Source organism: Capricornis sumatraensis, chromosome X (assembly GCF_032405125.1).
Source record: "Capricornis sumatraensis isolate serow.1 chromosome X, serow.2, whole genome shotgun sequence".
NCBI classification, from domain to species: domain Eukaryota; kingdom Metazoa; phylum Chordata; class Mammalia; order Artiodactyla; family Bovidae; genus Capricornis; species Capricornis sumatraensis.
Window position 1 is genome coordinate 93,876,711 of NC_091092.1, and position 15,235 is coordinate 93,891,945.

At 38.7% G+C, this 15,235-nt stretch overlaps 1 non-coding gene across 1 annotated transcript; it reads right to left on the minus strand.

Moving 5' to 3' along the window:
• Positions 1–3,019: 3,019 nt before the first annotated feature.
• Positions 3,020–3,125, minus strand: LOC138072127 (U6 spliceosomal RNA). Its single transcript, XR_011144274.1, has one exon. It is a non-coding gene; the product is annotated as a U6 spliceosomal RNA (small nuclear RNA).
• Positions 3,126–15,235: the final 12,110 nt, after the last annotated feature.

The window sequence follows — 15,235 nt, forward strand, 5'->3', positions numbered from 1 at the left end:
GTGTCCCTATGGACTGCAGCACACCAGACTTCCCTGTTTATCACCAACTCTTGGAGCTTGCTCAGACTCATGTCCATCAAGTCAGTGATGCCATCCAACTATCTTATCTTTTGTTGTTCTCTTCACCTCCTGCTTTCAATCTTTCCCTGCATTAGGGTCTTTTCCAATGAGTCAGTTCTTCGCATCAGGTGGCCAAAGTATTGTAGTTTCAGCTTCAGCATCAGTTCATTATTGATTGTTTATTCTTTCTTCTCAGTCCTCATTAAACATTTCTTGTATCTTATTAACCCGTGCATCTAGTCTGTTTATCTATGTCTCCATTTTATTTTCAAGGTTTTGAATCATCTTTACTATCATTACTCTGGATTCTTTTGCAAGTAGACTGCTTATTTCCTGTTCCTTTGTTTGGTCTTGTGGGTTTTTACCATGTTCCTTCATCTGCTGCATATTTCTCTGTCTTTTCATTTTGTTTAATTTACTGTGTTTGGGGTCTCCTTTCTGAAGGCTGGAAGGCCATAGTTCTTAATTTTGAAGTCTGTCCCCTGTGGATGGGGTTGGGCCAATGCCTTGTGAAGGTTTCCTGGTTGGGGGGACTTGTGCCTGTGTTCTGATGGATGGAGCTGGATCTTGTCTTTCTGGAGGGCAGTGCCATTCCAGTGGTGTGTTTTTGTGTCTGTGGGTTCTGTATGGCTTTGGGCAGGCTGTCTGCTAATGTTCAGGGTTGTGTTCCTGTTTTGCTGAAGAAATGGTGTGGGGCATCTGGCATTGGAGCTTTCTGGCCTTTGGGTGTGGCTTGGTCTTAGTATTGAGATGGAGACCTCTGGGAGGGCTCTGGCCTATTAATGTTCCATGGGGTCCTGAGTTCTCTGGTGGTCCAAGGTCTTGGGTTTGAGTCTCCTGTCTCTGGGATTCAGACCCTACCCCTTACAGTAGCATCAAAACTTCACTGGCCACACAGCACAGAAGACTGAAAGGTTGTTGCTGAATCACAAAAAGACGCCTGGATTTTTGGACTCTGGAGGAGAAGAATTCAATCTGGGGCCAGAGACAAGGCTTGATTGCTCAGAGCTTTATGTAACAAAGTTTTGTTAAAGTATAAAGGAGATAGAGAACACTTCTAATATAGGCATCAGAAGGGGACAGAAAGAGTACCCGCCTGCTAGTCTTCAGCTGGATGTTATATAGTCACTAGCAGTCTGTTAATGGAAGAAAGGAATGTCTTAAAACTCAGAATGGCACAAGGCCCCTCATCCATAAGATGTATTTTGGGATAATCTCAGCACCAGACAATTCATCCCAGGCCATAAAATGATTGACTTGAATCTTGTAGAAAGGCAGATACAAATAGTTTCATTTACATAGATTAGGGGAACAATATCTGAGTATAACATAATGGTTTGTCAAGTAGGTTCTGAGCCATTAGGCAGAACTGACTTGAAGACAGAGTCTGGGGTAAATGCATAGTACATTAACATAGCTTAAGACAAACATTTCCATAAGAAAATTGCACTGGTTAACTCAAGGTTTGAGAATAGTTAACTTCAGGTGAGACCAGGTGTCATTATGGCAACACAGTATTTTAAGAGAAAACTTCTTTTAAATTTGTATGGAGAAGGAAAAAAATATAGCTAGTTTGTTTCCTCCTGCCACTTAAGAGAGATAAAAAATGTCTGACACTTGCAGCCTATTTCCTCCATTTGGAGACCCCTGGCCTTCCTGCCTACTACCCTCTCAAGACCAAAACCCTAGACTAATGGTGAAACAACTCTCAACAACCATGAACTCCCGAAGAGGTTTACACACTTACATAGGGAAAAGAAGAGGGAAGAAGGAGGAAAAGGGAGGGGGGTAAAAGGATAAGAAGAGGTGTCAAAAGAGAAGAGAGCAATCAAGCCAATAATCAAACCCCTAAGTGAAAATCAACACTAAAATTTAGACTATCAAACATACAAAATTAAAATCAAAACATCAAAGAACAAAAATAAGAAAACAAAGAAAGAATTAGACAAAATCAGATACAAACCATGAAAAACAAAAATCAAAAACATGGAATTTATTTTTTTAAAAATAAGGCTTTTTTAACTAATAATTTTTAATTGAAGGATTACAGAATTTTCTTGTTTTCTGTCAAACCTCAACATGAATCAGTCATAAGTGTACATATATTCCCTCCCTTTTGAAAATTCCTCCCATCTCCCTCATCCCACCCCTCTAAGTGGATACAGAACCCCTGTTTGAATTTCCTGAGACATACAGCAAATTCCCATTGGCTCTCTACTTTACATATGGTAATATAAGTTTCCATGTTACTCTTTCTATACATCTCACACCCTTGTCCCCTCTCCCTATATCCATAAGTCTATTGTCTATGTTTGTTTCTCCATTACTGCCCTGTAAATAAATTCTTCAGTACCATTTTTCTAGATTCTGTATATATGCATTAGAATATGATATTTGTCTTTCTCTTTCTGACTTACTTCACTCTGTATAATAGGTTCTAACTTCATCCACCTCATTAGAACTGACTCAAATACATTCCTTTTTATGGCTGAGTAATTTTCCATTGTGTATATGTACCACAACTTCTTAATCCATTCATCTGTCGATGGACATCTAGGTTGCTTCCATGTTCTATTATTCTTCCATGTCCTATTGTAAATAGTGCTGCAATGAACAATTGGGTACATGTGTCTTTTTCAGTTTTGGTTTCCTCAGGGTATATGCCTAGGAGTGGGACTGCTGGGTCATATGGTGGTTTTATTCCTAGTTTTTTAAGGGATCTCCATACTGTCTTCCATAGTGGTTGTATCAATTTACATTCCCACCAAAAGTGCAAGAGCATTCCCTTTTCTCCACACCCTCTCTAGCACTTATTGTTTGTAGAACTTTTGATGATGGTCATTCTGACAGGTGTGAGGTGATAACTCATTGCAGTCTTGATTTACATTTCTCTAATAATGAGGATGTTCAACATCTTTTCATGTGTTTGTTAGCCATCTGTATGTCTTCTTTGAAGGAAAAAAAAATGAAATGCTTCATGAATTTGCATGTCATCCTTGCACAAGGCCATGGTAATCTTCTCTGTATTGTTCCAATTTTACTATAGGTGCTGGTGAAACGAGCACTAGGGTGTTTTGTTTTGTTTTAAGAAAAAGTAGGAATAAAAATAAAAATTAAAGGAGTAAAAATAAGCTATATTTGGACAATGTGAGATTTTTAAAAGGAAAAAAAAGAGGGGGACATATATAGAATGGTAGTGAGAAGAATATCCAAGTGATTCATCTGTTATTTTGCTCCAGTTGATCTGCTTACTCAGAAATTACTCCAATATATCTAGAAAAGCCTCTGGACCAGTTGTGGGTAGTGTGGGGTCAGCTCAGACTTACATCTTCCCTTGCTCCAGCTTGTACCTATTCTCAAACTCTACAGTTCCCACTAAAGCACAGGCTAATTGCAAGAATTTAAATCATTGCACCTGCCACTTCTGGGGAGATTTCCCCTTCTTTTCTTCGCTTACAGAGCTCCTGGCATTCCACTTTGGTTTTGGGACTGCCTCTGCTTGTAAGTCTCTCCAGTGTCTGTTCTTCACCCAGACACAGGAGGCAAAGTAATGGTTTATTAGGGCTGACTGGCTCAGTTGTGCTGGGAAGAGGGAGAGGTACAGCAGATGACACTGGGGTGTGTGGGGAGTGCTTGCTATGGCTGGTCCCTGTGGAAGGTAACCACACTCTGAGGTGGGTTGTGCATGTCCCCAGGGGAGGTGATCCTGGGCTGTGGGACCCTTGGCAGAGGAAAGCCATTCAGGCTCCCAGGAAGATGTGCATAGTGACCTATGGCTGCTTATAGCTTGGTGGTAGTTGCAATCTCTGGGGTTTTTACCATAGCGGCCCCTTGCCTTTTGCCTCTGGCCCTCCACCTGCTTCTCTCGCTCTGGGGCTGTAGACTGTAGCTGGCTCACCCCTCTTTGGTTTTCACTAGGGCATGGTCCTTTGTTTTGTGAATGCATGGAGTTAGAGCACGGCATTAGAGCCTTTCCACTGGAATGATCTTTTGCTTCTCTGGCGGCCCCAGCATTTTCTTTGCTCTGCCTCTGCAGTGTCACATTAGCCCCCTCGGAGTATCTTCACAGCAGTCAACCTTGGTCCCCTCCCTGCAGACTGACCTCCAAGGCCTGAGCCTCCACACCCAGCTGCCATTCACTGCAGGCAGACACTATAATGTGAGTCGCTTCTCCACTGGCAAGTGCCATTCAGAACAATCTCTGTGGCGAATCATCTGTTTTACCTTCGGAACACCTGTCTCGCTGCACTCTCCTCTGAGGTTCCAAAGATCCCCTCTGACCCAGCCTGTGAGGGAGTTTACTAGTGTGCAGAATCTTTTCTTCCTTCATGACTCCCTTCCTGAGGCACAAGTCCCAGTCCCAAACTCCTTTGTTTCCCTTTTCATCTTTATCTTTTGGCCTACCTCATTCCAAGGAGATTAGTTTGCTTTCTAGAAGTCCGGGGTCCTCTGCCAGCACTCAGAAGATGTTCTGTTGGAAGTTCCACATGCAAATAATTTTTTAGTATATTTGGGGCATAGAAGATGGCCTCCCTGTCCTATTCCTCTGCCATCTTGAAGGTCCCCCTCTTTTTTTTTTTTAATTTAATGATGGTAATACAGTGAGACAGGAAGCTGGATTTTAAAGTCTGTAACAGGCTAGGTATATAAAAAAATTAGATATCTGTGTACCTAGACAACGTAAATGTAATGTGGGCAATCCAAACTCTGGAAGTATTAAACATTTTAAACAGCTGTAGCTTAACTTTGGGCTTCCCAGGTGGTGCTAGTGCTAAAAAGCCCACCTGCCAATGCAAGAGACATAAGAGATGAGAGTTTGATCCCTGGGTTGGGAAGATATCCTAGAGGAGGGCATAGCAACCCACTTCAGTATTTTTTCCTGGAGAATCCCATGAACAAAGACTGGTGGGCTACAGTCCATAAGGTCACAAAGAGTCAGACACAACTAAGGTGACTTAGCACACACAAGTATGCACATAACCTAGCTCTAAAGGGAAATCCAGGTGTTTGATATTTTATTGTAACCTCAAACTCATTTCTAAAATAGAATCTATCATCACCCCTAGACTATTACCCTATGGCTCATTGAAGACTTCTTTCCACTTACCTGGTCCTGCAATTTACCATCATCATAATCTTGGTGAAGTTATTTAAACTCTGCACTTGAGTTTTCTCATATTTTCATTGAGGATAATAGTAGAAACTACCTCATAGGGTTGCAGTAAGGAATAAATGTGTTAATTTTGTAAAGCGTTTAGAAGAATGCATGACAGTGTAGTAAGCAATGGGGAAGCATAGTTTGTTGAGGTTCCCATATTTCATGTTCAAAATGCTCACTTCTTTCCTCTGCCTCAGTTTCCTTGTCTACTTGGTTGCCAAGGGCTATGGGATTCTTTTCCTCTTTTTATATGGCTCACTTCCTTTCTTTTTATTCTAATTGCCACCACCTAAATTAAGTCCATGCTGCTGCTGCTAAGTCGCTTCAGTCGTGTCCCACTCTGTGCGACCCCATAGAGGGCAGCCCACCAGGCTCCCCCGTCCCTGGGATTCTCCAGGCAAGAACACTGGAGTGGGTAATTTAGTCCATAGGTACAACCAGTTAGCCTACAGACTGAATATAGCCTATACATTTGTTGTGTTTCCTCTAAATTGATAAAAGTTTGCTTTGAAAATGCATTTTAAATTAGTAATGCATTCCACATTGCTCAAAATGTGAAATATACAAAGTGATATACAATGAAGAGTCTCTCCCCAGTCTTGTCCCCTAGTTGCCTCAGGCAACTAAAGTTATGTTTATTCTAAATTCTTCCACAGACATTTTATGCATATCAAACAAATGAGTATTATTTTCTCCCCCTTCCCTTTATAGTAACATACTCTGCATATTGTTTTGTTCTTTGCCTTGTCTCCTTAAAAATATATTTTGGGGACCTTTATACACACACATATATATGTAAAGAAATAACTCATTCTCTTGTATGACTGCAGAGTTTTACTGTATGGATGAGCCACAATTTAAACAGTTTTCTATTGAATGACAGTTAAGATAGTTCCAAACTTTTGCAGTGTTGTTTGTAGTAGCAATAAAAAAAGGTTATAAGTATATGTATTAGTCTTCTAGGGCTTCCATAACAAAACAGTGTACAGACTTTATGGTTTAAACAACAGAAATTTATTTTCTTGTAGTTCTGAAGGTTGGAAGTCCAAAATCAGGATACCAACATGATTGAGTTCTCTTGAGGGCCCTCTTCATGGCTTGGAGATGGCTGCCTTCTCCCTACTCATATGACCTCTTTGTGCTCCTGGAGAAAGAGTGAGCTCCCTGATGTCTGTTCTTATAAGGATACTAATCTCATTGGATGAAGCCTCTACCCTTATCACCTCATTTAACCTTAATTACTTCCATAAAATCCTTATCCCTAGATACAGTCACACTGGGGGATGGGAGTTCAACATATGAATTTGTGGAGGGACGCAATTCAGTCTGTAGAAGTATGTCAGTTTTCCTGGACTCACACTCTTAAAAAATGGTTGATTGCCAACATTTTCATATTTTACTTAAAATTCTAGAATTCCACCTTCTCTTAAATAATCAGAAGATACTGAACCAGTATTCCTTTATGTCAACAGTTGCCTAGAGTTGGTAAACTGCTTTCTCCTTTCCTTTTTAGACAGGACATATTCTCCATCTGGCCTAGGTGATCTTAATCTATCAGACGCTCCTAGGTTGAGTTTGTGACACCTCTGTAAGGTCTTACCACAATACACATAAAATAATCCAATAGGTTCTAGTTCTAGCTTGAATCTTTTTACCTCCCTTATTCTGTAGAATATGGTCAGAATATCTTCCCTAAAACACATTTAAAAAAATTATGTCACTCTCTTTTGCTCCACGATCATTTACTGGGGGCCTACATAGTTCCAGGCATTATGCTAGAAGCTGGAGTTAAGCGTAGTGAATGCTTGCCTTCAGAGAGTATATAGTCTACTTTTCCTCTCATCTGAATTCCCTTTATGTCACTTATTGACTGATCTTATTTCCTCAAGGTGACCTCACCACAGACCATTACTTTGGAATTTTTTCTGACTATTTCACTGTGAGTTATGTCCTCTTCTAATTGATGTTCCTATCCTCAAATTGTAATTAAGCATTTCAGCATCTATTATCTTGTAATGGTTGGTTGTTATTGTTTTATGCATAGTTATATCTCACTATGTAGACTTAAGACCTCAGATCTCTACGGGATCCTATAAGATGAGAAATCATGTCTGTATAAAGGGAGAAGCCATTTATAACCTACAGCTAATTTTTCTTTAGTGCCCATGTAGATTCCATGTTGTAAAATCAACCTTTGTGGAAAAGCAGGAAATGGAATTTTTAAATTTATTTTTAATTGGAAGATAATTGCTTTACAATATCGTGTTGGTTTCTGCCATACATCAACATGAATCAGCCATAAGTATACATATGTCAACCTCCTTCTTCAACCTGCCTCCACCTCCCACTCCATCCCACCCCTCTAATTGTCACAGAGCAATGGTTTTGATCTCATACAGCAAATTTCCACTGGCTATCTATTTTACAAATAGTAATGTATATGTTTCAGTGTTACTCTCAATTTGTCCGACCCTCTCCTTCCTCCATTGTGTCTACAAGTCTGTTCTCTATGTATGCATCTCTGTTGTTGCAATGCAAATAGGTTCATCTTTCTAGATCTAGAAAGCACCATCTTTCTAAATTCCATATGTGTTAATATATGATATGTGTTTTTCTCTTTGTACTTACTTCACCATGTGTAATAGGCTCTAGGTTTATCCACTTCACTAGAACTCACTCAAATGTGTTACTTTTATAGCTGTGGAATATTCCATTGTATATACATATGTACCACAGCTTCTTTATCTGTTCATCTGTTGATGGGCATCAAAGTTGCCTCCATGTCCTAGCTGTTGTAAATAATGCTGCAATGAACATTGATGTGTATTTTTCAGTTATGGTTTTCTCAGGTTATATGCCCAGTAGTAGGATTTTTGGGGGCATATGGTAGTTCTATTCCTAGTTTTTTTTTTTTTTTTTTTAAGAAATCTCCATATTGTTCTCTATAGTGGCTGTATCAATTTGTATTCCCACCAACAGTGCAAGAGGGTTCCCTTTTCTTGACACCCTCTCCAGCATTTATTGTTTGTAGATTATTTATGTGATGGCCATTCTGACTGGTTTGAGATGACACCTCTTTGTAGTTTTGATTTGTATTTCTTTAATAATGAATGATATTGAGCATCATTTCATGTGTTTATTAGCCATCTGTATGTCTTCTTTGGAGAAATGTCTGTTTAGATCATCTGCACACTTTCTGAAGTTTGTTGAATTCTTTGTGTTTCTGGTATTGATAGGTATGACCTGCTTGTATATTTTGGAGATTAATGCTCTGTCAGTTGTTTCATATGCTATTATTTTTTCCCATTCTGTGGGTTGTTTTTTCCCCTTATTTATAGTTTCCTTTGCTGTGCAAAAGCTTTTAAGTTTAATTAGGTCCCACTTATTTATTTTGTTTTTATTTCCATTACTCTAGGAGATGAATCATAGAGGATCTTGCTGTGATTTATGTCAAAGAGGGTTCTGCCTACGTTTTCCTCTAAGACTTTAAGAGTTTCTTCACTTACACTTAAGTCCGTTTATTCCATTTTGAGTCTCTTTCCCTATGTTGTTAGGAAGTGCTTTAATTTCATCTTTTACACGTGCGATTTTCCCAGTACCACTTATTGAAGAGACTGTCTTCTCCATGGTATATTCTTGTCTCCTTCATCAAAAATAAGGTACCCATAGATGGTGTGGTTTTATCTCTTGGTTTATGTCTTGTTCCTTTGGTCTGTATTTCTGTTTTCGTGCCAGTACCATACTTTCTTGATGACTGTAGCTTTGTAGTATAGTCTTAAATCAGGAAGGTTGATTCTTCCAGCTCCATTCTTCTCAAGATTGCTATGACTAATCGGGTCTTTTGTGTTTCCATACAAAGTATAAAATTTTTTCTTGTAGTTCTGTGAAAATTACCATTGGTAGTTTGATAAGGACTGCATTGAATCTGTGGATTGCTTTGGATAGTAGAATCATTTTCATAGTATTGATTCTTCCAATTCAGGAACATGGTATCTCTCTCCATCTGTTAATGTCATCTTTGTTTTCTTTTATCAGTGTCTTATAGTTTTCTATATACAGTTCTTTTGTCTCCTTAGGTAAGTTTATCCTTATATATTTTACTCTTTTAATTACAGTGGTAAATGAAACTTATTCCTTAATTTCTCTTTCTGAGTTTTCATTGTTACTGTATAGGAATGTAAGTGATATTTGTGTATTGATTTTGTATCCTGTGACTTTACTAAATTCATGGATTAACTCTGTTTAATTTTCTGATAATATCTTTAGGGTTTGCATCTGTAAGGAAATAGTATCTGTAAGGAACTAGAATTATTTAAAAAAAGAAATCTGCTTTTAAAAGAGAATGTTAAAAAAAAAAGAATATACATATATATATCAGTAAGTTCAGTTCAGTTCAGTCGCTCAGTCGTGTCCAACTCTTTGTGACCCCATGAATCACAGCACGCCAGGCCTCCCTGTCCATCACCAACTCCCAGAGTTCACTCAGACTCGTGTCCATCGAGTCAGTGATGCCATCCAGCCATCTCAACCTCTGTCGTCCCCTTCTCCTCCTGCCCCCAATCCCTCCCAGCATCAGAGTCTTTTCCAGTGAGTCAACTCTTCACATGAGGTGGCCAAATTACTGGAGTTTCAGCTTCAGCATTATTCCCTCCAAAGAAATCCCAGGGCTGATCTCCTTCAGAATGGACTGGTTGGATCTCCTTGCAGTCCAATATGTATAACTAAATCACTTTGTTGTACCACAAACTAACAAAACATTGTAAGTCAACTATATTTCAATAAAAGTAAAGAGATGAGAGGAAGAAATATTATCAGCTATTTTGATTTTAATTTTTAACATTGCTGTAAGAATGAGGGAAGCATCTGCAATGGATTGCCAATTTTCTCTATCTGACCTATATTGCAAAACACTTGAGGGTGAGATTCAGTAAAGACCAGGTGGAAGCTTGGTACTATCTGCTCCCCCTCTCTCTATATATATGTATGTATGTATATACATGCTGCTGCTGCTGCTAAGTCGCTTCAGTCATGTCCGACTCTGTGCGACCCCAGAGACGGCAGCCCACCAGGCTCCCCTGTCCTTGGGATTCTCCAGGCAAGAACACTGGAGTGGGTTGCCATTTCTTTCTCCAATGCATGAAAGTGAAAAGTGAAAGCGAAGTCGCTCAGTCGTGTCTGAGTCTTAGTGACCCCATGGACTCCTGCCCACCAGGCTCCTCCATCCATGGGATTTTCCAGGCAAGAGTACTGGAGTGGGGTGCCATTGCCTTCTCCGATGTATATACATACATACATACATACATATATATATGTATATTTATATTATATATAAATTATTATATTGTATATATAATACATATATATACACAGTTTCTACTACAGTGTTAATTATTTATGTCTATAAAGTTAGTAAAATCCTCAAGTCAGCTGTAATCTCCAGTAGTAACATAGCAGTTCTGCTTTCTCTAATACCTAACATGTGCCTTTGAATGCAGTTATCAGGACTGCCTTCCTTGCCCTTCTTTTTTGCCAAATGTACTGATCCAGATTTATTAACTGAGCTCCTCTTTTTTTTTTCTTTTTAAAAATTGACCATTTATTTCTCTCGAATTTGTTTCATTTATTCTGCATTTCTCTTCCATTTCACTTCCCTTGAAATGCAAACTCAAAAACAAGGTACAGTATCCTCAGAAAGGTCTTCACAATGCTGAACAGATATTTAATTTTTAATTAGTTAGGGCTGTTTATTCTAGCTCTTTTTTTTTTCTTTCAGTGCTGTCAATGATGTAGTTGCTTCATCTTCAATTAAAATAAGAATGTATAACAAAAATTTATTCATTTTCTTATTTTAAAGACTAGTTCTGATAAATATGTATAATGTAGCTCCTCCAGCTTTTTGTTTGTTTGTTTGTTTGTAGCTAGATCCTAGAATCAATATGTAGCCTTGAAAATAACAATAAATTATTAATGTTATTGATACCTTTATTTACATGACCTCCATAGGTACTGCAAATTGAGATGTCCCAGGACTCTTATGACTTCCTTGGCAGCTCAGATGGTAAAGCATCTACCTACAATGCAGGAGACCCGGGTTCAATTCCTGGGTCAGGAAGATCCCCTGGAGAAGGAAATGGCAACCCACTCCAGTACTCTTGCCTGGAAAATCTCATGGATGAAGGAGCCTGGTAGGCTGCAGTCCATAGGGTCGCAAAGAGTCAGACATAACTGTGCGATTTCACCTTGTTTCTTCAGGACTCTTATAGGATCACTTGCCTTGGTGCTCATGAGTCAGGTAGCTCAAACAGTGAATGGAGAGCCCATTCAAAAGATAAAAGTGGCTGCCCTTAAGCACTTGTAACAAGCATGGGCAAAGACCACTGTGTTATTTTATATTCATTTTGGCTGCTGCAGTGGCACCATGTTTCATTTGTTGGAGGACACTGTTGCATGAAACAATAGTATAAAGTAATAAAGTGGATTGCATGAGATTTTACATGATTTTGCAGAGCCCTTTTTCTAAACAAATTCTTCAGTGCCAAGCTGGAGCACTGTATTCCTTAAGGTTTTGTCAGATGATTAACATCACAGTCACTAAGAATCCTTTAATACTCGTTTCAAATGTTCAATAGTAGAGCATACTGCTAACATATAAAAACATCTCCATTATTATTTCCAACATCATCAAACTATTTCAAACTGTAGGACAGTCGCAATTACTTTAAGGGAAGAAAAGAGCATTGGTATCAGACATCATCCTTAGATTCAAATCCAAGTCATTTACCAGCTCAGTAAACTTGGGATTATTAATTTCTCTAAGTCTGTATTTCTTCATGTACATAATGGAATCAGCAGTACTTACCTCACAGAGATTGTGAAGATTAAATGTGTCCCTTTGGATATACTGTAGAAATGAATTGATATATCTGGTATTTTCCTAAAAGTAACCACTGAGGTGGGGAAGTGAGTTGGAGATACAGATGGAACAAGATTTTCCATGGCTGAAAATCAGTGAAGCTGAGAATAGGTTTGAATAGACTGAGTGCCGAAGAATTGATGCTTTTGAACTGTGGTCTTGGAGAAGACTCTTGAGAGTCCCTTGCACTGCAAGGAGATCCAACCAGTCCATTCTGAAGGAGATCAACCCTGGGATTTCTTTGGAAGGAATGATGCTAAAGCTGAAGCTCCAGTACTTTGGCCACCTCATGTGAAGAGTTGATGCATTGGAAAAGACTCTGATGCTGGGAGGGATTGGGGGCAGGAGGAGAAGGGGACGGCCCAGGATGAGATGGCTGGATGGCATCACTGACTCGAACGTGAGTCCAAGTGAACTCTGGGAGATGGTGATGGACAGGGAGGCCTGGCGTGCTGTGATTCATGGGGTCACAAAGAGTTGGACATGACTGAGCGACTGAACTGAACTGAGGCACATGGAATTCATCTTTACTTTTGTATGCATTTGCAATTATTCAAAATAAAAAAAAATTGTGTGGTTTTTTAAATGCTGTAAGAGCGAATTCAAGTTTGTCTAATGGTTTATAGAGAAACTATTTTCCTTGATATCAATTTAACAGATTAAGCAGAAACTTGGAAAACCATAGGTCAAACTTTCATCTATGTCCTCTACCATATATCATAGTGTTATAACTGGAGGAGAGCTGAAAAGGGCTAAGTAGTTTACTCAAAATGACACTCCTAGATAACAATAGAATACACCATAGGTCTTCAGCTCCTAAGTAAAAGATTTTCCCATTGTTCATGCTGACTTCTTTAACTATAGCACTTTTTAACATAAGTTCAATCAATTTCTTGCGTGTAAGATTTTTTTTAAATAAATTTACCTATTTGATAGAGAACAAGGGGACTAATTTGAGAAATCTGAGGTTAATTTATACAATCCTTTTAAATCTACTGTTTCAGTTGATCCTTGCAATTATCCTATGAAGTTCACAATGATCTTGTTAGCAAGAGTTATTTCCACTTTCTATGGTAAGTGATAGGACATGTCCAAATTTATTCAACAATTTGGTAATTAAACTAGAACTAAAACTTGGCTCTGGAGATCATTGAACCTGAAATCCACTTTCATTGCTAGTTTTAAACATTTGTAATAATTCCCTTTAACTTTCCAGAATCAAGAATCTTAATCTCTAGCACATTCTAGGGTGATTTTTCTTTCATGCATATTTGGGTTTTCTGTGAAAAAGAAAATGGAGTTTAACATCAGCCTCTAGGGGGAATGAAAGTGGCCGAAAACACTGAACACATTTCAGGTGATTTTGTTGGAACATAAACTCACATGGGAATACAAAAATCGTAAAATTAGGTATTGTTATTGTGAGTGGCTTGGATCTTTAAAGTGTGACTGTACATATTGTACATAAGTGAAGTTGCTCAGTTATGTCTGACTCTTTGCAGCCCCATGGACTAGCCTGCCAAGCTCCTCTATCCATGGGCTTTTCCAGGCAAGAATACTGGAGTGGGTTGTTATTTCCTTCCCAGGGATTCATCCCAACCCAGGGATTGAACCCGGTCTCCCGCACTGCAGGAAGACTCTTTACCATCTGAGCCACCAGAGAAACATACTTTTGTGTAATTTAGTTTTGGATTTTCTGACAAAGGTATTCCCAAAATCTTATATGGAAATTTCACATTTACATCTTATAAGAAAGTTTTTTGGCTTTTATTATTATTATAGTTTATTGCATACTGTGCCTAACAGGATGTTTGGGAGTAATATAGACAGCAGTTTCTTGCCCATTGTTTTACCAAGGAAAAATTAAATAAAATTATTTATACAGTTTCTTTCAAAGTCATGGTGGTTAAAATTTATTATGTTATGCTTTTTCTGTTTTTTCTTTTCTTTTTTTACTTTACAATATTGTATTGTTTCTGCCACACGTCAACATGAATCTGCCACAGGCATACGCGTGTTCCCTATCCTGAACCCCCCTCCCACCTCCCTCCCTGTACCATCCCTCCGAGTCATCCCAGTGCACCAGCCCCAAGCATCCTGTATCAAACCTGGACTGGCAGTTTGTTTCTTATGATATTATACATGTTTCAGTGCCATTCCCCCAAATGGTACTTTCTATTCCCCTGGAAGATATACAATTAAACTGTGAAAATATATGTGTATCTAGTTGGTCTATAGTTACCTTTTTCTAACATAAGAGACATAAGAAATGCTTCTTAAAAATGCCTATAATCTCAAAACCCTAAAATATTGATTTTTCATTTTTCAAGCAGTTTCAGAATTTCTTATATGTCAGAGGCAGAAAGTGAGTGGTACCTGGTCAAGATCTTCTGAAATGATTGATTTGTTGTCCTTAAAGTTGTTTTTCTTGTAGCAGAAACTTTTTTAGAAAGAAGATACTCACCAGATTTGGGATATTAGCAAGTAGTGAGGGGGTACTATAAGTACTGTAATTTGAGTTAGAGAATAAGAGTTCTGGTTCTGACTCCATCACTTTTAAACTATATGACCTTGGGCCTCCAAATTACTTTCCTGTGAAATGGAAATGATACGTGAAATCTCTCTATTTCCCTACTGTAAAGTTATATAGATGCACATGAGGGATTATTATTTGTATTGCAAAATGGTCTATCTTGTTAAGATACAAAGGAACTTCATAGGTCAGTGTCAGGATCCCCAATTCTTTGCTTTCTTTTGTAGTTGTAGACTCTAGTGACTCTTCTTTGCTTTCCTCCTTAAAGATTTAACTTGTCATTTCACCCCTAGACACTTTTTCCTCCTCAATTCTGGACAAACAGTGAGGTGTGTTTTTACTTGTCAGTTACTTGCTCCTGATGCTAAGAAAAATTGAAGGCAAAAGAAGAGAGTGGCAGAGGATGAGATGGTTAGATAGCATCCCTGACTCAATGGACATGAATTTGAGCAAACTGCAGGAGATAGCAAAGGAAAGGGAAGCCTGATATGCTGCAGTCTGTGGGGTTGCAAAGAGTCGGACACAACTTAGTGACTGAACAATGAACAACAGTACCTGCTCCTGTCCTTTG